Here is a 21,287-nt window from a genome sequence, read left to right on the forward strand (position 1 = left end):
GCTTAGGTCTGTGGGAGTTAACTCATCTATGCATATCTATAATGTTCAGAATTAACAAACATTACTATGCCAAAATTACGCAAATGTACATTGCAGGTTTTTGCATTTTGGTGACTTCTTAAAATTCGCCTTTAGGAAAAAATTACAATACGGAGCAAGGTGCAACTAGTAGAAAAAGCCGGACAGAAAAATAATCATCCGGTTTGAGGTCCAAACAAGATCGCAGTGCGTTCTGCGTATTAATGAATTGTGTGCCGTTTCTCTATAGCACTTTTGTGAATACACTCATACATAAATACAAAAAGAAATTGATAAAGGGACACTGCGATATTATTCGGATTGCCGCCTTCTGTATTGATTTTGACACCAAAATGGAAAATTTCTATGCCTAATGCAACCACGTGCATTAACACCATTAAATGAATGGGAACCAACACCAATGAAGATATGCAGAACGCAACTGCGATCTTGACTAAAAAGCCCCGCCCAGCGGACGCAATTTCTTTTGTTCTGTAAAAATTCAAGCTTGGCTAGGTAGTTTCACCTCCTCCGGTGGGGGTGAATATTTTTTCCACCGAATATAGCCATGTTGGGTATCAAATGAAAATTAGTACTTTTCGATACCAATATTGGTTTTGACATTGTTGCGGCGGGTAGTACCGGGGCTCAAAAGAGATGATTTCTTTAACTGATCCATTCTGAGAAACTACTTAACTGAAAAATCTGAAACAAATCATTGAGCTATTTTATATCGATATCTACTCAAACTAAGTTAATAATGGTATATTGCTGGTTTAGGTTTATCCTCGACTTATGAAAATGCAGTAATATAGAGTATAGTATCAGCCATGATATCGCCAAAGTTGATCAAAATCGTGTTATTGTTGATAAATTTACAGTAGCTGAAAGTTTTTTTTCCATGTACTGCAAAATACTAAATATCAATAACACACTAAAGTGCGTAGTGGGACATGCTAAATACACATATATATTACTGTTCATATACAAATGATATAGTTCTGCACTCAAATATACTTACATAAGAAACAAACAAAACCTTTCATACCTGAAGCGCTGAGCCTCCGGTTTCCTGCCTGTTATAATTCGCAAAATACAACATGGCTGCGCACAGTTCAGAAGAGACTTTCTAAAGGTGATATTGTGGTCGTGATGGGTGATCTGAATGTCAAGCTGGGCTCTGACAACACCTTGCTCGGACAGGTAATAAGGAAACACGGTCTTGGCGATTGTAACCGTAATGGTGGGAAATTTGTGGCACATTGTTCGAGTACATAGTCTGCCATAATGTCAGTTGGGTTTTAATTGACCGACACCGCACGAGCAATCAGATCGACCACTTGCCGAACAGCAATAGATTTAGGAGTTGCCTGTTGGATGTCCGTAACAAGAAAGGAGCTGACATCGGTCTCCAAAGGGATCATTATCTGATGGTCGCTTACGTTCGCTTGCGTATTACGTCCGCCACTTCTCGCGGGTTTGGGAAGGTGTTACCCCCAAGTTCAACATCGACTGCTCGTATGATCCAACTGTCGTTTGACAATAGGTAATCTATCTTGCTAATTGGACGCAGATGTACTGAGTATACCGGCCGAGAATATCAATGAGCATTGGGGCGCCATTAAAACTGTTCTTTTCTCGGGTGCTACATAGGTCGTCGTGACCAAGAGGCATCATAAGATCTGGTTGACTGCGGAATTGCCAGAGGGGATCGATGAATGGAAGAGGTTGAAAACTCTATTGACCATTGTGAGGGATGACGCTCGAACTCCGATACCGAGCGAAATCCCGAGAAGTTCAGTGTAGTTTGTTGCGCTGGTTAGGGAAGTAGTGTATACCGCATCACGAAAATTTCAAGTTAGTTCTGTAAATAAAGGGTATCAGTGGACAAATCCCCCTATAATAGCGAATACAGCTCCTATAGAAAGAATCTTGCATGTGGCCGCAAATCTTCCGATAGTCCTGTGAAGAGGTGGGATGAGCACTTCACCACAGATCTTAAGGGGGTCCTTCCGTGTGAAAGCGTTGTTTTCTAAGGTTTTGTTTGTAAAACAAAACCTTATTAAAATCGGTTTACTGTCTGTCTGTCTGTCTGTCACACGCATTTTTCTCGGAGACGGTTATAGCGATTGCCACCAAATTTGGTAGAAAGGTGGGAACTGTGAACGCTCACGCATATAGTGAGTTACATCCTCTTACGACGAATTTAAGGGGGGGGGGTCCTCATACATGCAAAAGGGGGGTGTAAATTTTTTTTTCATCAAATATAGTCATGTGGGGTATCAAATTAAAGGTCTCGGTTAATACTTTTCGAAACCGGTATTAGTTTTGACTTTTGCTGAAAAGGTGGGGAGTGCGGGGGGTTGAAAGTGGTCATTTTTTTAACGAACCCATTCTCAGGAACTACTCAGCCGAAAAATCTGGAAAAAATCAGGGGGCTGCCACTATATGGTGCCTAGGCTCCGAAATACCCTCCATATCGATACCTGTTCAAATAAAGTTAATAATAGTATATTACTATAATTTTTAGTAATTGACAGGAAACCCCCCTTAAGTTCACCCTAGCAATGTAGGCTACAGTATGGATCATGATCCTGCTAAATTTGGTGAAAATCGGACTATTGCTAACAAAGTTATACTAGGTCAAATCTGCGCTCCTCTGCAAATTCAAGACTATGAATGTCAATATCACTTTGAAAGTGGCTTTTTTCATAATGGGACAAATGCACGCCCAAATCTCTTTATAAAAGAAATACACAAAACCTTTCATACCTGAAGCGTCTAGCTTCCGGTTTCCCGACTTGTTTAGTTTTTTTCAGACATTTTTTGTGAAGAACTGGATAAAGATACAAATACGAATTTTGCACCATAGATTTATTAATATCTTGAGCGTTCATAATAATTTTCCTAACCCGATCGCATAGTTCGTTATTGAAATATTGAGCAGATGGCGCTAGATGGCGCTGCGATCATCTTAAAGAAAAAAGGAAACGGCATTTTAACATACAGACTTAACTACAGTCCGCAAACTAGGATTATTAAAAATATTAAAAATTAAATTTTTGGTGCCGTGTTAAACCTTTTTTATGAATTTTGGTGTTTTTTCACGGCTTCTTCAATGAATAAAAAAAAACTACTGAATGAATCGCAATTATCCTAGTTTGCGGGCAGTAGAAATATGTTCTGAATAAGTCGTGAAAATTTCACAGAATTTCGTTTGATAGATTTTGGGCTATGGTGGCAGTCGATTTTCAATATGCAGTTTCGAGAAAAACGCATTTAAAAAGTAGAATGTAGTAGAAGAAGAGAAATAATTTGCATTCGTACGCCACGGTTATGCTTTGCAAAGATAATAGCTATAGTAGTGCTCGATTGCATTAAACAACATCTCAAAAGCTTGATCGACAGAGAGCAGGCTAATTTCCGCTCCGCGCATGCATATTGACCACATTAACACGGATCTGGACCACATCAACATATGGATCATTTTGGAACAGAACGCGGAGTATAGGTGTTCGTGGCCTGCTCTTCATCGATTTGAGGAAGCGTTCGACAGCGTAAACAGGGAGTGTATTTGAAGTACTCTACGCAGGAGGCGCATTCCGGAGAAACTAATAACTATTATCAGAAGGACACCTGATGACGCAAATAGACCGCGGTAATATCTCGGAAGATTTTGAGGTCGAAAGTGGAATCCGCCAGGGTTGCATCCTGTGAGACGTGGACATGACATCTTTCCTCAAACACCTCGACTATGCTGATAACATTTTTTTCTTTCTCACTGGGTCATGGATCATGGCCAAATGATTCTGGATGGAAAGATAGAGAAGTAAAGTTAGACTGAAGATAAACATCAACAATATCAAGGTTCTCAGTCTGGTTGGTCATCGCACTCTCCCTATCTGCACTAATGGGCAGACCATTGAAAGCGTTGATCAGTTTGTATACCTAGGAAGTGTAGTTTCTGGTGACGGTGTTACCGACCTGGATGTTGCCCGACGCATTAACAGCGCTAGATCCGCTTTCGCTGCCTTGTCTCAAATCTGGAAATGCAGTTATCTCAACGCCAAAATCAAGTTGAGACTGTTCTGTGGTAGTTTTCTTTCTGCGTTGCTATTCGGGAGTAGCACACTGTTACTCAAAAGCTTTAACCCTTCTTGAACATTTGTCTGCGTCGTATCATCGGATTTCGTTGACCTGACAGTATCTCAAACGGAAAACTTGGTCGGCGTACAGGCCTGGCACTGTAAATGTATGATGGAAGCACCAGTGGGATAGGTCAAACTTTAAAGAGGGGCGGCAATTCCATTGCGGGCTACGCCATGCAGTGGAATCTTCACTGCTAAGATGGCCGAAGAGTGGGTCGTTCCAAGGGCGCTTGGCGCAGGACAGTAGAGGAGTCCATGTGTCTCAGGAAATCGTGAAGGAAGTTGATGGGCATTTCAGGTAACCGTGAATTATGGCGCATAGGTATGGTTGACGCGCTATACCCCACTAAGGGGTAAATGGCAATTATTTATATATTTATTTTTATTTTGTAAGTGCAAAATGCCCGACAAAGAATTTCATTTGATGAGGCAAAGTAGGTTTATTGTAGCCAGTGGATAGGAAGGAGTGTTCAAGAACTGTTCTAGATGTGTTTTGCAACTATCCAATAGGGTATAATATTTTAAATGGCCCGAAAAATGTGGTTAAATTGGAGGCAAAGCCTTCACGGAAGTTGTCAAAAATAGTGGAACGATTTTTTTTTTAAATAAAGTGGAATTTCAACAGGGAATCTTGCCCGCGAATTTGAAAAGATGTGTAGTGTTGATATTTCAGACGAACCAATACGACAAATCCTTAAAAAATTACCAATATCTATTGTGATTTGCTCGAAAAAAAAGGTGCATTTGCACGTCTTTCATTATGCACTGTTAAAAGAAGTACTACATATTAAAAGAGGACTATCGATTGGACCCATGGACATTCCTGCATCAAATGAATTCTGGGATGGTGTCATATTCTATGAAGATGTATGTTTATTTGAAGTCATCAAAAGGTATCCAAATAACAGTGTTTAAATAAAAACCTTAATTATGGAGGAATATCATGAAATTCCAAGGGGTTACAATATCAAAGAGGAAATACAAGATACTATTCTTTTCAAATTAACTGTGCTTTTGTACTTTTACTTTTAAAATATTAAATATAAAAACATTTTCTTGAGAAGCAAATTTGTGAAGATATTTTGATTTGTTATTTTTACACCTAATAAGGAAATAATTCCTTGTAATACTTACTTTTTGTTACTATTTGCTTAAATATACTTTATTTGTTGACAAAAAAGAAAATTAAAAGAAATCCGTATACTTTTTTTCTTTTTTTATAGAAAGATATAAATCACACTCTTTTTGTTTTATCAAAACACTTTCTTGGCAAACTGTATTTTCGTTAATAATTTCTAATTTTTATTCTGGACTTTCAATGAAAAAGAGGCCCAACTTTTTAATATTTTACTTTGCAATTTCGCCATTTAGTAAGTAAAATTATAATCGTAGTGCGGACCATAGAGGCAAGTATACAGAATAAGAAAACGCTTAAATGATTGGCTCTATTACTACAAATGGGCCATCCACCACACAGCCACCTACCTGTTTTCCAAGCAGTACACTTTCACCGTACCAACTTATAATAATATTAGACTCGACTTCAGGATTGAAGGGGTGAAGTCGGACCAAGAGCAGATTGATGAATGGAAGCCGAAGGCAATGCACGGTAAACAAGTGAATTGACTTTGGCAGCCATTTGTCGAACTGGTGGCTGTGTGCTGGGGAGTTCTTTGGTGAGACGGGGGGAATCATGTGTGCCATTCAGGACGGCGTGCTCGCCATTCGGGCTTATAAAAAGATCATAATAAAAAACGGGTGGAGAACGACCAGTGCAGAATATGTGGTTCGGCGTTAGAGACGTTGGGCCATCTCAGTTCTGGCTGCACTGACTGGCTGATTACAGGAACATGTCCGGTTTATCGATATGAGCCGCAAGCAGTACTTGATAGTACTCGTAGGTAGGATCGTCTAAGCCTAATTGCTTGGCACTTCCTGTTAGTATTAGATAAAATTCGGCATCTGCCGAAATTGTGACAACTCGGAAAATAATAATAATCGTTGGCGGAATAATCCAATTGGATCTGGGCCTTGAAGTGTGTGAAAGCACTTTACCCTGTAGGAGGCAACGTTGTCAGCATTACGCTCGCCCGAGATTATTACCCTGATTTGACTCAGGTACTCATTAACAACTGAGTCGATTGGTATCCGACGTTAAGTTGCGATATAAATCACACTGCCCCCAGTGAGATTCGAACGGCGACGTTCCGTACGATAGCCTAGCGCTCTAACTGCTGGGCACAAATGCAAACGACTATCAAATTCGTTAATGAATAATGTTGTACTATAATTGTAGACTGTAATCACAATATACAGGAGCGGTAGTTTCAATTGCACCTAATTTCGTGAAATATGGCAACATTTTTGGTGTTTGTAAGCACAAGTTTACAATTAATTCCATTTTATAAGTAACCATATCAATTTTCTGCATTTCTCTCAAAACCATCGGGTTATTACATACTTATTTCATCAACTGATCTGCCAATATTGATTAAATTGATGCTGCTTTTGCCCTTTAATACCAATAAACCGAAAACAAATTGAAAAAGATATTTTGGATAACGTATTTTACCGAAAAACACCTCAGAACTACCTATTTGGGAAAAAAATTTGCTACAGCGACTGTATAAAAAGATTGAAATGATAACATCACTTTTTTGTGTGTAATTATGCGGTGTTTCCAACAATTAATTATCTGAAATAATAAAAGAACTTGTTGTTCCTTTTTCGTTGGTGTAGATATTTATTCCGATATTTCGGGAACCACTTATTCCCTTCATCAGTGATAATAAGTCTGCTCATCAGTAGGCTTATTAGTTGTATTTATACTAGTCTAAACCTATACTATATACTATACTATTAAATTTATGGCTAAATTAGAATTTTAAAATACTTATATCTAGGTCCTGCAAAAGAATAAATATTTAATGGGTAATTTATCTATCCTGAAACGAGAAGAGGTTGCATATTGATTAGCCTTTCTCTTCCATTTTGGTGTCGAATGAAAACGTAGTAGCCACCCTTAAAATTTTGTTGTTGCCTTTTTTACAGGCGTACTGGGAAATAGAGCTTTGACATCAAATGACACTAGGCGTTCATTATCCGCCAAGCCCCCACTACACTTAATCTTTCAATCAATTCTTTCGAATTTTTGACAGAGTGGTTTCCGTTGATAGATCCCAATTTTTGGCATTCCTCAACCAACCATTTCGCAATGTTGTAAGTAGGGGAGTTAGAATCTGCAATAATCTCCCTCATCTCATTGCCTGATTTATGTATTTTTGGTTGGCATCTAATTCTGGGTAAAGAGGGGTTTGGGATACGCATCCGGGCTGGGTTATCAACCATTAGAGGGCATTCTTTTAGGGCCTGTTCTAATCGTTTTATGGATCCTGGTAGCGGGTCATTCCTCAGTTCAAAGTAATTTCCTCCAGTCAATTTTTCCATTACTAGGTTATCGTAATGTTGCTGCAAGCTTTCGCCTGCATATTTACAGTTTTCTTACTTTAAATATAAAATAAGTATAAATTACTAGTATTTAGTCCACAATTTTAAGGGGGTCATCTCGTGTGAAGCCCGTTTTTTTGCCTTTATTTGAAAAATTATTTTGGAGGGCTGGATAAAGATAGAAACGTGCTTTTTTCACCATATATTTATTGTTGTCTCTAGTATAATGTGATGTGATTTTCAGTTTGATATCGTAACTAGTTTTCGGAATACGTGTCAATTTATGCACCCATGTCCAAAAAAAGGTGTTTTTCTGCTGCCACGCTGGAGGGCGCTGTATTCATCTGAGGAAAAAAAACTAAACAGCATTTTAATGTGGACAATATTCCACGGTCCGCGAACTAGGATAATTAGAAAATATTAAAAGATAAATTTTTGGTGGGCTTTTAAACTTAATTTTTTGGATTTTAGTGTTTTTTTACGGCTTTTTTTATGAATAAAAAAAACGACCCGTCCGATTGCAATTATCCTAGTTTCCGGACCGTAGAAATATGTATTAAAGAAGTCGTGAAAATTTCAAAGAATTTGGTTTGATAGATTTTGAGCTATGGTGGCAGCCGATTTTCAAGATGCAGTTTCGAGAAAAACGCATTTGAAAATTTAAATGTGATTATCAACAGTAAAATTTTAATTCCCCATTAATCTGCTATACCTGGTCCATAGAGAGCACCCACCGTTTCTTCAAAAAAGTATTGTAAGGCCGATTGTTGCTCTCTGGTTTCAATTCTGGCTCTTTTAGAAGGTGGAAATCTTCAAAAGACACTGGTCTGGACACACCAGCGTGTGGGATTTTTACCCACTAAAACCACCCCCGACTCCCTCCCTGCCCCGCGGAACCACTATCAGGTATTACATCACGGGGCGGAGTCAGCTCACTCTAGCTTAATCCCATTTCTTCTATACGCGGCGCACGTGACCGCGTTTTTCTTCTTTCCTCTGCCTTTCGCAATTTATCTTGAATTGATGCGATCATGGAGTTGACCGCATCCCAATTCTCTTGATGTGCTAGCATTTTCGGCACCAGATTTTCTGGTACCAGCACCTCTCTTAGAGTCTCCTCTAGGTTCCTCCTTTCTTCCACAAATCTCGGACAGTGGAAGAATACATGCTCTGGGTCCTCTGGGACTCCATCGCAATTTGGACAGTCGGGTGAGGTCTCCAATTTAAACTTCTGAAGGTATTGGAGATATCCTCCATGTCCCGTGAGAAATTGGGTGAGATTATAATTAACCTCACCGTGTCGTCTCTCCAACCACCCCTTGATGGCAGGAATGAGCCTGTGAGTCCACCGACCCTTTCCCGAGCGTTCCCACCGCTCTTGCCATCTATTTATGGATCTCTCCCTCTCAGCCTTCTTCGTCTGCAGTAAGGGAGAGGTTGGTTTCGCATGGTATATATTCGCCATCTCATCTGCCAATATGTCAATGGGCATCATTCCAGAGATGACGAATGCTGCATCATCTGAGACAGTCCTGAAGGCAGAGCATATCCTCAGAGCTGTCCTCCTGTAGACTGCATTCAGTTTGCTAGTGTTAACTGACATCCGCAATGCCTCGCTCCAAACTGGGGTCGCATAGAGCATGATTGAGGTCACCACCCTGGCTATAAGCAAAGTATTTGATGGCCGGCTTGGAAGTCATGATATGATTCCCGACTCTAACACAGGCGTAATTTCTCTTCTGGCGCTTCGTGATGAGGACCGCTTCCGTTTTTTCCTCCGCAAGCGTCAGACCAGAGCTCTCCAACCAGCATTTGACAGCACTGATTGCCTCGCTTGAGTATAACTCAGCATCTTCGAGATGCTTTGCGACAACAACCAGTGCAATGTCGTCAGCGTAACCCACCACTGTCGCTTCCTCCGGAAGGGGAAGATTAAGTACATCGTTGTACATGATGTTCCACAGTAGTGGGCTCAATACGGAGCCCTGCGGGACACCCGCGGAAACGACGTACTCCTGCGGTCCATCATCAGTGTCGTACCAGAGCCTTCCTTTCAGTTAAATAACTATCGACAATTGCGGCGAGGATAGGCGGGAATACCAACATTCGCTAGGGATTTCCGAATTAGATTCCAATTGGCCGAATTGAATGCATTTTTCACGTCCAGGGTTACTACCACGCAATATTTGCTGGTACTACCCTTTCCGTGGATTGCATCTTCGGCCAAGCCAGTAACCAATTTGATGGCATCAATGGTTGATCTGGCTTTACGGAATCCATACTGCCGATCTGAAAGGCCGCCTTGGCTCTCAACTACTGGGAGTAATCTATTATAGATTACCCGCTCTAGCATTTTCCCCACCGTGTCCAAAAGACATATGGGTCGGTATGAGGATGGTTCACCTGGTGGTTTACCAGGCTTAGGCAGAAGCACCAACTTCTGCCGCTTCCATACCGCTGGAAATATTCCCTCGGACATGCACGCTTCGAACAACTCAGCAAACATGTCCGGCCTAGGATTTCACGGCAAGCTTAAGGGCCTTATTCGGTACTCCGTCCAGACCCGGTGCTTTATTGTCTCCTATTCTTGCGCAGATCTCCAGGAGCTCGTCTCTGGTGACTGGCGGGACCGCCGTCACATTCAAAGGTGGTTGGAATGTGTCGGTGTTCTCCTCTTGCTGGGGGAATAACCCCTGGATGATTTTCAACAAGAGGGCGGGGCACGTGATCTGCGGAGACGAACGGCCTCTAAATCGTCCCATCACGATTCCATAAGCTCTCCCCCACGGATTTACGTCCGCTTCTGAGCAGAGCTCCCTAAAGCATTTCCTCTTGCTTCGCTGGATGGCGAGCTTGAGGGTTTTACGGGCTACCTTGTAGGCGCACTCTTTCTGCCCTTGATCAACTCTACCTACCGCCCTCTGAGCCGCTCTTCTGGCTCGGTGGCAGGCTGATCGAAGGCCGGTCAGTTCATCACTCCACCAGTAGTTTGGTCTTCTACGGGGGAATGCGCACCTCCTAGGCATGGACGCGTCACATGCTTTGGCGATGCATTGAGCCAGATGGACAGCTCTTTCCGTAGAGGCGCCTGCTATATCAGGTTGATCCAACCACACCTCTAAGAAGCTCTGCTCATCCAAAGATTTTGCAGACCAGCCTGAAATCTTTTTCGGTTTCGGGCATGATAGTTCATTGCCCTCAGGTTCGACACATGTCTCAAAGAAAACCGCCTGGTGATCGCTGTGAGTGTAGCGTTCGCTGACGCACCAGGACATACCACGCGCCAGCGAAGGGCTGACAAAGGTCAGGTCTACAACCGAGCCTGATCCCCCTTTCTGGAAGGTGTTTACAGCACCTTCGTTAGCCAAAACTATGTCCATCTGCGCAAAAGCTTCTAATAAACTGCGCCCCCTAGCATTTGATTCCCTACTACCCCACTCTAGGGCCCAAGCATTGAAATCACCAGCAATCACCTTTGGACTTCGTCCTTTCGCGTCGAGAACAAGATTATCAAGCATTTGCTCGAATTCAGACAGTGTCAAACTTGGCGGGGCGTAGCAGCTGTATACATATACACCACTTATTTTCGCCCACACGAAGCCACTGTCTGCCTGACTTGCAGTACATTGTATGGCCTGTCGACCGCAAGCCCATATCGCCGCTCCACCAGTCGAATCTTTGACCCATATGCCACCATGACGGTGTCTATACGGTTCGCTTATGATGGCGATTTCCATCTCAGATTCGAACGTGGCCTGCTCAAGTAAATCCTGAGCGACCCTGCAATGATTCAGATTTATTTGAATAAACCTCATTTTCTCATTGCAGTGAGCGCCTTCCTAAATTCTGGACATTTACCACTCCCGGCAATATGCCGGTTATCCTGTCCCTCTTTTACTTCGCACAATAGGCACTTGGGGTCCCTATTGCACTCTCTGGCAATATGGCCTTTCTCCCCACACCTTCTGCATCGATCGGATTGATCAATGCTGCTGGTGCATGCCTTCGCGAAGTGTCCAAACATGAGGCATTTAAAGCACCTCTTCAGTGAAATTTGTTCCCTTAAACGGCAGACAACCCATCCAATCCGAACCCTTCCGGCAGCCAATAACATCTGTGCTGCCTCCGCTGGTACTCGTATTGTGGCTGTTTGAGTACCACCATAGGCTTTTCGTAAGCCCACAATAGACTCCTCGGTGAGTTCTTTCAACTTGAATTGCTCCTTCAGAGCAATACAAATTTCTTCTTTCGATGTTACTTCATCGAGATCCTTACATTGAAGGTAGATCTCATGTTTTTGGGCACGCACTGCGGCATTCTCCCCAAGTGAGTTTTTCACTTGAGTGCGAAAGTCATCAGTTTTGCTCACGCTGGATCTTTTCAGCTCGAACATGAGATCCCCTTTCTGGGTTCTTCGGATTCGGTTTACATTTCCGCTCAGATCTTTTAGGTCGGGATCCGCTTTGACCTTTTTGAGTATCTCCGCGTAGGACAGATTGCCCTTACTGGAGATAACAATTACATCTGGACGAGTTCGCACTTTTGCCTTTCGTTCCGCTTTTTTGTTGGTAACTTTAGTCCATCCATCGTTTTCGCTGGTCTTAGGCTTCGCAACGCTGGTCGAGTTTCCTAGATTGGCTGTACGGTTTCCTCCTTCTGGCCTGTTGGTGTTGGTTTTCCGGATGTCCTGTCCGCCTTTTTAAGGTTTTGTGTAAACACAAAACCTTATTAAAATCGGTTTACCGTCTGTCTGTCTGTCTGTCTGTCTGTCTGTCTGTCTGTCTGTCTGTCTGTCCGTCTGTCTGTCTGTCTGTCTGTCTGTCTGTCTGTCTGTCCGTCACACGCATTTTTCTCGGAGACGGTTATAGCGATTGATACCAAATTTGGTAGAAAGATGGGAACTGTGAACGCTCACACATACAGTGAGTTACATCCTTTTACGTTGAATTTAAGGGGGGGTCCCCATACATGCAAAAGGGGGGTGTAAAATTTTTTTTCGTCAAATATAGTCATGTGGGATATCAAATTAAAGGTCTCGATTAGTACTTTTCGAAGCCGGTCTTAGTTTTGACATTTCTTGGAAACGTGGGGAGTGCGGGGGGTTGAAAGTGATCATTTCTTTAAGGGGGCCATTCTCAGAAACTACCAAACCGAAAAATCTAAAAAAAATCAGGAGGCTGCCACTATATGGTGCCTTGGCTCCGAAATACCTTTCATACCGATATCTGTTCAAAGAAAGTTAATAATAGTATATTACTATAATTTTTTGTAGTTGGCTGGAAACCCCCCTTAAATTCATCCTAGCGGCACGAAATTCTGCAGTGATATAGGCTATAATGTAGAGCATGATCATACCAAGTTTCATGGAAATCGCACTATTACTAACAAATTTATAATACGTCGAAGTTGTTGCTTCTTTGAAAATTGAAGACTATGAATGTCAATATCACCCGAAAGTGGACATATGCATATATTACGTGCTACGTACTAAGAAATACACAAAACCTTTCGTACCTGAAGCGTCCAGCTTCCGGTTTCCCGACTTGTTTTCTCTTAGGCGCCTGCTGATTACTTAAAGGATCTCCCTCTTTTTCACGTACTCGCTTATTTCGCTGGGATTCGATGGTAGTACGGTTAGGCGTCACTTGGGTCGCTTGTGATACTGTTGGCACAGCGGGGTTCGGCGTGTTCCTATTATTCTTTTCCTCCATCTGGGATCTATTATAGAGAACTCTAATAGCCCTCACCATATTCTTTATGGCTTGGTGCACGTTGTGCTTGTCCTTGATAAACTCGGACAGCTCAACTATTTTTGCCCCAAGCTGGGTGAAGGGTAATTCCTCCGGATCGGGACTCTGCTCCCTATAAGTCCCGGCAGGGTTACTTCTTTTACATGGTCCGTCACTTTTGGCCTGTACTTTATCCTTCATCGTCTTTGGCATTGGTGGAGATCTCAAAGTTGATGAGCTTCTTTTGAATGGATCTCTTCCTTGTTCCTGGAGCACCTCCTGCTGTCGAGCATCTTGAACATGTGCGGTGGGTGTTGTCACGGTTTTTGTTGTCCAAAAAGCTGCTTTTAGTTCATCTTTGTTTGGTCTAGTTATTGGTGTTCTCGGTAAAGTCGTACTTCGCTTGAATACTTCCTTCTCCAGATCCAAATCACTTGTAGCATTATATGCCAAGGTGGCCAAGTTGTCCACCACCGAGGCACTGCGGTCGAGGGATATCGACGACCGGGAGCCCGCTTGCTCACTCCCAAAAGCCGCCGGTACTGGGGTTCCGAGCCCCTGCACCGTAAGTTTCCTCCTTCTCTCGTCGTCCATGGTGGTTTTATGTTCTGGGTATCCTTCCCATAGCCATTTTGGTCCGCGCACCAGAGATGAGCAAACACTAGCCCATGCACAATCAAAAAAGAAAAGTGCATGAACACATATTTACACATCAATAGGTATGCCCCTATCCGCCAGCTGGGGTCGCGCCTGATGGGAGATCTGGCCACTCCTCACAGGTCTGTCTGTCTGTCTGTCTGTCTGTCTGTCCGTCACACGCATTTTTCTCGGAGACGGTTATAGCGATTGACACCAAATTCGGTAGAAAGATGGGAACTGTGAACGCTCAAACATACAGTGAGTTACATCCTTTTACGTTGAATTTAAGGGGGGGTTCCCATACATGCAAAAGGGGGGTGTAACATTTTTTTTCATCAAATATAGTCATGTGGGGTATCAAATTAAAGGTCTCGATTAGTACTTTTTGAAGCCGGTCTTAGTTTTGACATTTCTTGGAAACGTGGCGAGTGCGGGGGGTGGAAAGTGATCATTACTTTAAGGGGGCCATTCTCAGAAACTACCAAACCGAAAAATCTGAAAAAAATCAGGAGGCTGCCACTATATGGTGCCTTGGCTCCGAAATACCTTTCATACCGATATCTGTTCAAAGAAAGTTAATAATAGTATATTACTATAATTTTTTGTAGTTGGTTGGAAACCCCTCTTAAATTCATCCTAGCGGCACGAAATTCTGCAGTGATGTAGGCTATAATGTAGAGCATGATCATACCAAGTTTGATGGAAATCGCACTATTACTGAACAAATTTATAATACGTCGAAGTTGGTGCTTCTTTGAAAATTGAGGACTATCAATGTCAATTTCACCCGAAAGTGGACATATGCATATATTACGTGCTGCGTACTAAGAAATACACAAAACCTTTCGTACCTGAAGCGTCCAGCTTCCGGTTTCCCGACTTGTTTACTACTACGTATATTTTATTATCTGCAGAAATACCGGAGAAAACTCCAGCAAAATCCACTATACAATATACAAAACTTGTCGCAATTGGAACATCCATGTTCATGCTTGCTAAAAGTTTCTTTGCTGATGTTGATGCGAAGTCCTTTTTCTCCTCTGATAAGTATCGATCAAATACTCGTGTTTTAGTGCGAGCATGACGTTGAACGTTAAAGCGATCTCCCTTCGTACGATTCATTTAAAAAAATCACTGAACACACAAACAGCACAATACTTACAGCAAAATATAACTGAGTATAGCTTGAAAGCCTTTCAGTGCTCACTCTAGACTGGATTATCCTTTTTACTCCAAACAGCAAATAAGTTTAGACAATTGATTGGTTTTCCATCTTTTTATATTTATACCTGTGTGACTTTATAAGGCTCAGGGAAAAAACTAACAGGTAAAAAAAGATTCGATGCTCTTTCTTATCGAGTACTCTAGCCGCGGCTGCAAACTCCTTACCTGTTCATCACTGTAATTTCTGAACGACTTGGAATATCGGCAAATCCTTTTGCCCACATATTCTCCACTATATATAGATACAATTCATGCAAAAAAAAAAATCGATTTCTCCAACCCGACACACGGGATGACCCCCTTAAGCAGTTTGTAATTTATAACATGTCAAGAAGAAGCATTTGAAATTTCAACCAAATTCAAACACACTGAAAAGCCCGTGCTATACTAACGTTGCAATTCGTGTCAAGAAACTTCAGTAGCCCGACAACTGGCAGTTACTCATAAAAATATAAAACTGTCAATATTGATTTCCCGTGTGAAATGACAAGGATGACTATGAAATATTGTTCCGTGTCTTGCTGCATAAATAACTCCACAAAGACCCTGCACAAAACTATTTTGGCTGTTCCGAGAGGAGATTTTCGGAATAAGTGGATCGCCATCGTCCGACGGAATCCAGTTTCTTTGGAGTCAGGTTTAAATTGTGAGGATCATTTCAATGTGAGTTAACATTTTTGAAACTTTAACTCCAATCTTACCAGATAATATGCGATTGCGTTAGAATTTGGGTCACTATTATTCAAATTCAAATTAAGTCACAAGTGAAAAAGTACCACAGAATATTCAACGTGCCCAAGGTTGGAATTCCGCTCAGTACAAATCCATTATTTTTTGCGGCCTGTGAATCGTTCAGAAACGTACGTTTCATTATGTTCAGGTAAAAATGTTAGAATTTTCTACACAGCTAGTTACCATTACTGCCGAAACGTAAAATAATTTTAAGGATTGTCCATTCACGCATCAATTTCCCACTTTCCTGTTAAAAATTGATTGATTAATTGAAAAGTAACAAATAATAAACACTAAACCGGATGCCTTGACGTAGATAATATTCAAATTACTTGCTCGATGACGCCACATGAAGAGCTAGCCAATCACCGCGTTTTCTTTTCTGCCTTGTGAGAATTCAATTTTTAAACCATTATAATTAACAAATGAGCGTTTCAATTGTGTTTTCTTTTTAGCGGATATGGTAATTAAGCAAGTGAAACTACTATTTCGGCGTAAAACATATAGTTATTTTCTAAGGCAGGGAGCCTATTGTTGATATGTTTGTGGAAAAAGTAACTCCATTTTACAACACGATAAGGCCCCCGCATATTGCGACAGTAGCAAGTAATATTGATAATTGCTACCACCAATAAATAAATTTAAAAAAAATAACACATGAAAAATATAAGAGTCGGGAAACCGGAAGCTAAACGCTTCAGATATACCATTAATATCTTAATTCGAGTAGATTACCGATATAGAGAGTATTTTGTGTGTGGGGGGCAGCTTTATGATTTCTTCTAGATTTTTCGGTTGGTTAGTTTCTGAGAATGGGTCCGTTAAAGAAATGATCACTTTCGACGGAGGAGTTACCGTTCAGACAGCCTGGCGGAAAAATAATTGAGTTGTCCGAGTTTAGCTAGAACAAGCACAACGTCTACTAAGCCATAAAAAATACGGTCTGACCTATTTAAGTGCTATATAATAAATCGCAGCAGGAAGGACGAAATTCTAAGCGCTTTGATCCCTCACGCTTCATTACTACAAATCAACGTCTCTATTCCGATGCGCGGATGCGCACCGGATTCCAAAGTAGACATTAATAGGGACTTCGCGACGGCCTATCGAATAATAACCAGAACGCGACTAAAATGGGAAAGTAAATAAATAAAAAAAAAACCGCTCGACCGGGCGCGTGGAGCCGTAAGTCTCCGACCCAAGTGCCGCGATCAAGGAGGGGAAGATCCACGACGGATCACAGTCCCAATCATTGCCTCTTTCGCCGCAGATCTTGTATGAGGCGCGGCCCCTGAGGCTCCCACCCTTCCTCGACATCCTCAGGCCAGTTTATCATTTTTGAGGATGTCCCTTACGATAGAGGTTCTGCGGGAACACGGAGGAACAGAGAGGGAGGAAGTCTTCAAATTACGCTTGATTTATTCACAAATCATCTTGTATTACGCATCCAGAAAAAATAAAAACAAATATATAAATATAAATAATAACAAAATAAAAAAAATAATTAAATTAAATCAAAGAAAGAAAAAAAAGGAAAAAAAATAAAAGGGAAAAAATTAACTGAAAACCAAAAGAAAATTTAAAACAAACTTACGAAGGTCGTCACTCCGAGCTCGAAGGATGATTCTGTCGTACAAAGAAAGTTTCTATCATTACCATATGAAAATTCTAAAATATAATTTATAATAGATTAATTCATTTGTTGCGTTTCTTCTATTTTGATTTATTTTTTTTTCTCAACTAAAAAAAAAAACCTTTTCGTGCCCGTTGGCTTCTGCATAGGCTGCGAAAACAACTCTACCGAATCCGCAAGGCGAATGTGTAGTTGCGGTCAAGACTCCCCGAAAATTTTACATCAACTGGAGCCGCCTTTTCGCCTTTCTTCCGCTGTTCTCTGGTGTAACAATCTATTTCTACAAACGTTATAACTTTTCACTGTTAATATTAATCCAAACCGCGTGTTGATTGTCTTCGTAACAGTTCCGGAGGCTTTCTTTATCCGGGACAGAGACGACCAAGGGTTCGTGCCGTTCACGTCCTCGCCAAAAGTGCCCAAACAAAGACTTCCCGGCCTTCACTTCCCGTTTTTAAGGTTTTGTGTAAACCTTATTAAAATCGGTTTACCGTCTGTCTGTCTGTCTGTCTGTCGTCCGTCCGTCTGTCTGCTGTCTGTCTGTCTGTCTGTCCGTCACACGCATTTTTCTCGGAAACGGTTATAGCGATTGACACCAAATTTGGTAGAAAGGTGGGAACTGTGAACGCTCACGCATACAGTGAGTTACATCCTTTTAAGTTGAATTTAAGGGGGGGTCCCCATATATGCAAAAGGGGGGTGTAACATTTTTTTTTCATCAAATATACTCATGTGGGGTATCAAATTAAAGGTCTCGATTAGTACTTTTCGAAGCCGGTCTTAGTTTTAACATTTATTAGAAAGGTGGGGAGTGCGGGGGGTTGAAAGTGACCATTCCTTTAAGGGGGCCATTCTCAGAAACTAACAAACCGAAAAATCTGAAAAAAATCAGGAGGCTGCCACTATATGGTGCCTAGGCTCCGAAATACCTTCCATACTGATATCTGTACAAATAAAGTTAATAATAGTATATTACCATAATTTTTAGTAATTGGCTGCAAAACCCCCCTTAAGTTCATGTTAGCAACATGAAATTTCACAATAATATAGGGTATAACATAAAGCACGATCTCACCAAGTTTGGTCGAAATACCACTATTACTAACAAAGTTATAATACGTCAAAGTTGTCACTTCCTTGTAAATTCAAGACTATGAATGTCAATGTCATCCGAAAGTGGATATTTTCACATAATATATGCATATATTACCTGCTACGTGCAAAGAAATACACAAAACCTTTCGTACCTGAAGCGTCCAGCTTCCGGTTTCCCGACTTGTTTTCTTTAAATCACTGAACATTTATCCTTTGTTACTCTTGTCAACGATTTGAACTTATTCTCGAAATCTTTCGTTAAAATACACTTGAGTTATGATTTAGCACGATATGGTGTTAGTTTTCTTGTTCGAATCCCTTTTATTTTCCTCGCGAAAATCTTCACACCTTTTTAAAAAAAAACAAGTCGGGAAACCGGAAGCTGGACGCTTCAGGTACGAAAGGTTTTGTGTATTTCTTAGTAAGGAGCACGTAATATATCCATATATTATGTGAAGCATCCACTTTTGGGTGATATTGACATTCATAGTCTTCAATTTTCAAAGAAGCAACAAATTTGAGGCATTATAACTTTGTTAGTAATAGTGCGATTTCCACCAAACTTGGTAGGATCATGCTCTATATTATAGCCTATATCACTCCAAAATTTCATGGTACTAGGATGAACTTAAAGGGGGTTTCTAACCAATTACAAAAAATTGTTAGTAATATACTATTATTAACTTTATTTAAACAGACATCGATATGGAAGGTATTTCGGAGCCCAGGCACCATATAGTGGCAGACTCCTTATTTTTTTCAGATTTTTCGGTTTGGTAGTTTCTGAGAATGGCCCCCTTAAAGAAGTGATCATTTTAAACCCCCCGCGCTCCACACCCTCCCAACAAATGTCAAAACCAAGATCGACTTTGAAAAGTACTAATCGAGACCTTTAATTTGATACCCCACATGACTATATTTGATGAAAAAAAATTTTACACCCCCCTTTTGCATGTATGGGGACCCCCCCTTAAATTAGACGTAAAAGGATGTAATTCATTGTATGCGTGAGCGTTCATAGTTCCCACCTTTCTACCAAATTTGGTGCCAATCGCTATAACCGTCTCCGAGAAAAATGCGTGTGACGGACAGACAGATAGACAGACAGACAGACGGACAGACAGACAGACAGACGGTAAACCGATTTTAATTAGGTTTTGTGTTTACACAAAACCTTAAAAACGATTTTCACTTCCCAACCCAACTGTCACTTCCTGGACTCCCAAAAAAACCAAAAAGAAAGACAACGGTCCTCCTCTTTTTTGCTCAGCCCCGCTTCATTTGCCGCTACATTGCCTTCAACTCTCTCTAGTCAATGTTGCGGCAACATGCGCATGCGCCTGTGGATGCGGCAAATCATTCGCCTCTTGTCAAGATCGATTCGCTCGAATGCATTCAATAATGTGCAATCTGCGGCGAACATTAGGACAATTGCACATTATTAAATGCATTATTTAAGCAAATTAATTAAGAAAGAGCCGAATGAGATTCCGCTCCCGTCGCGCAGCCGCGGTCACTACAAGCTCCCAAAAAAGAAAATTAAAAGAACAGAAGTGAGGAAGTACGTCGCCCAAGTACTAGCTCTGGCAGTCGAATCGGTGTCGAAGGGAAGCGAAAATGGTGAATGGATCAAGGTAGTTAGAAAAAAGGGGTAAAGAAAATGAAAGTGTGAATTCGCGCAGGGGCAATTATGATCTCTAGCAAGGGCAATTTGTCCTACGCGGAAATATTGGAAAGGGTCAAAGCTGACCCTGACCTAAAAGATTTAGTCGGAAATGGCAGCCAGATTGGCGGGGCCCAGAAGGGTGACCTCATGTTTCTGATGAAAAAATCCAGCGTGGGAATGATGGCTTTCGAACCCAAGTTAAGAACTCACTTGGGGAGAATGTCACAGTACAGCCCAAAAATATGAGGTGTATATACAGTACAAGGATTTTGGTGAAGTGACATTGTTACATATGCAACAATTGTGGCCCCACGTTGAGCACCTACTTTGCTACGATGGGAGTAGTGCGTTGCATCACCTTGGCACCCACAAGTTCATCAAGGCTGTCAATCAATCAAACTCCTCTACCAGGTTTGCCAGTCGTGAATACTCACTACGCGAGCAAATATGTGGAACCGGACGGATGATGGAGCTAACCTGAATGGTAGCAGTTCGGCAAGTTGAGGGCCCAGGTTACTGGTTCTCAAATATTACCTCCCTGTCCAGACAGAGATATTATTAAGTTCCTTGACTCAATAGTCAAAAAAACTAAATACACCCGGGGTAAACTACTGCAATAGCTAATAGAGGCGTGAAGGCTCTAGGTGGGGCGGTATCAACCACCGAATATTTCAATCTCAAAGGAGCTAAGCTACCAAGCGACCCAACAAGGGAGGGACAAATTCTCAAAGAAAGCTTAACCCGCACAGGGTACACGGGGAGGAATTAGTCTTGAGCCGATTCTGGCACCTATGCGACGATTGGCCCCCGTATTCCTTTCCTCTTCATGGGGGCCAGATGATATGGTGACCCTGCCGTTCCAAAAATAATGTGGGAAACCCTAATTAATAGGGAAGACTGATGCTTTCCTGGCGAAGTTACAGCAAAATTCAACTCATTGCAGTTCATAATTATTT

General features: G+C 41.5%; 1 protein-coding gene across 2 annotated transcripts in view; it reads left to right on the forward strand.

Annotated features, from left to right (window-relative positions):
- LOC119646374 (BMP-binding endothelial regulator protein) overlaps positions 1 to 21,287 on the forward strand; it is a 442,299-nt gene that overhangs the window by 313,786 nt on the left and 107,226 nt on the right. The window lies entirely within an intron of this gene.

Source organism: Hermetia illucens, chromosome 1 (assembly GCF_905115235.1).
Source record: "Hermetia illucens chromosome 1, iHerIll2.2.curated.20191125, whole genome shotgun sequence".
Classification (NCBI taxonomy): Eukaryota; Metazoa; Arthropoda; class Insecta; order Diptera; family Stratiomyidae; genus Hermetia; species Hermetia illucens.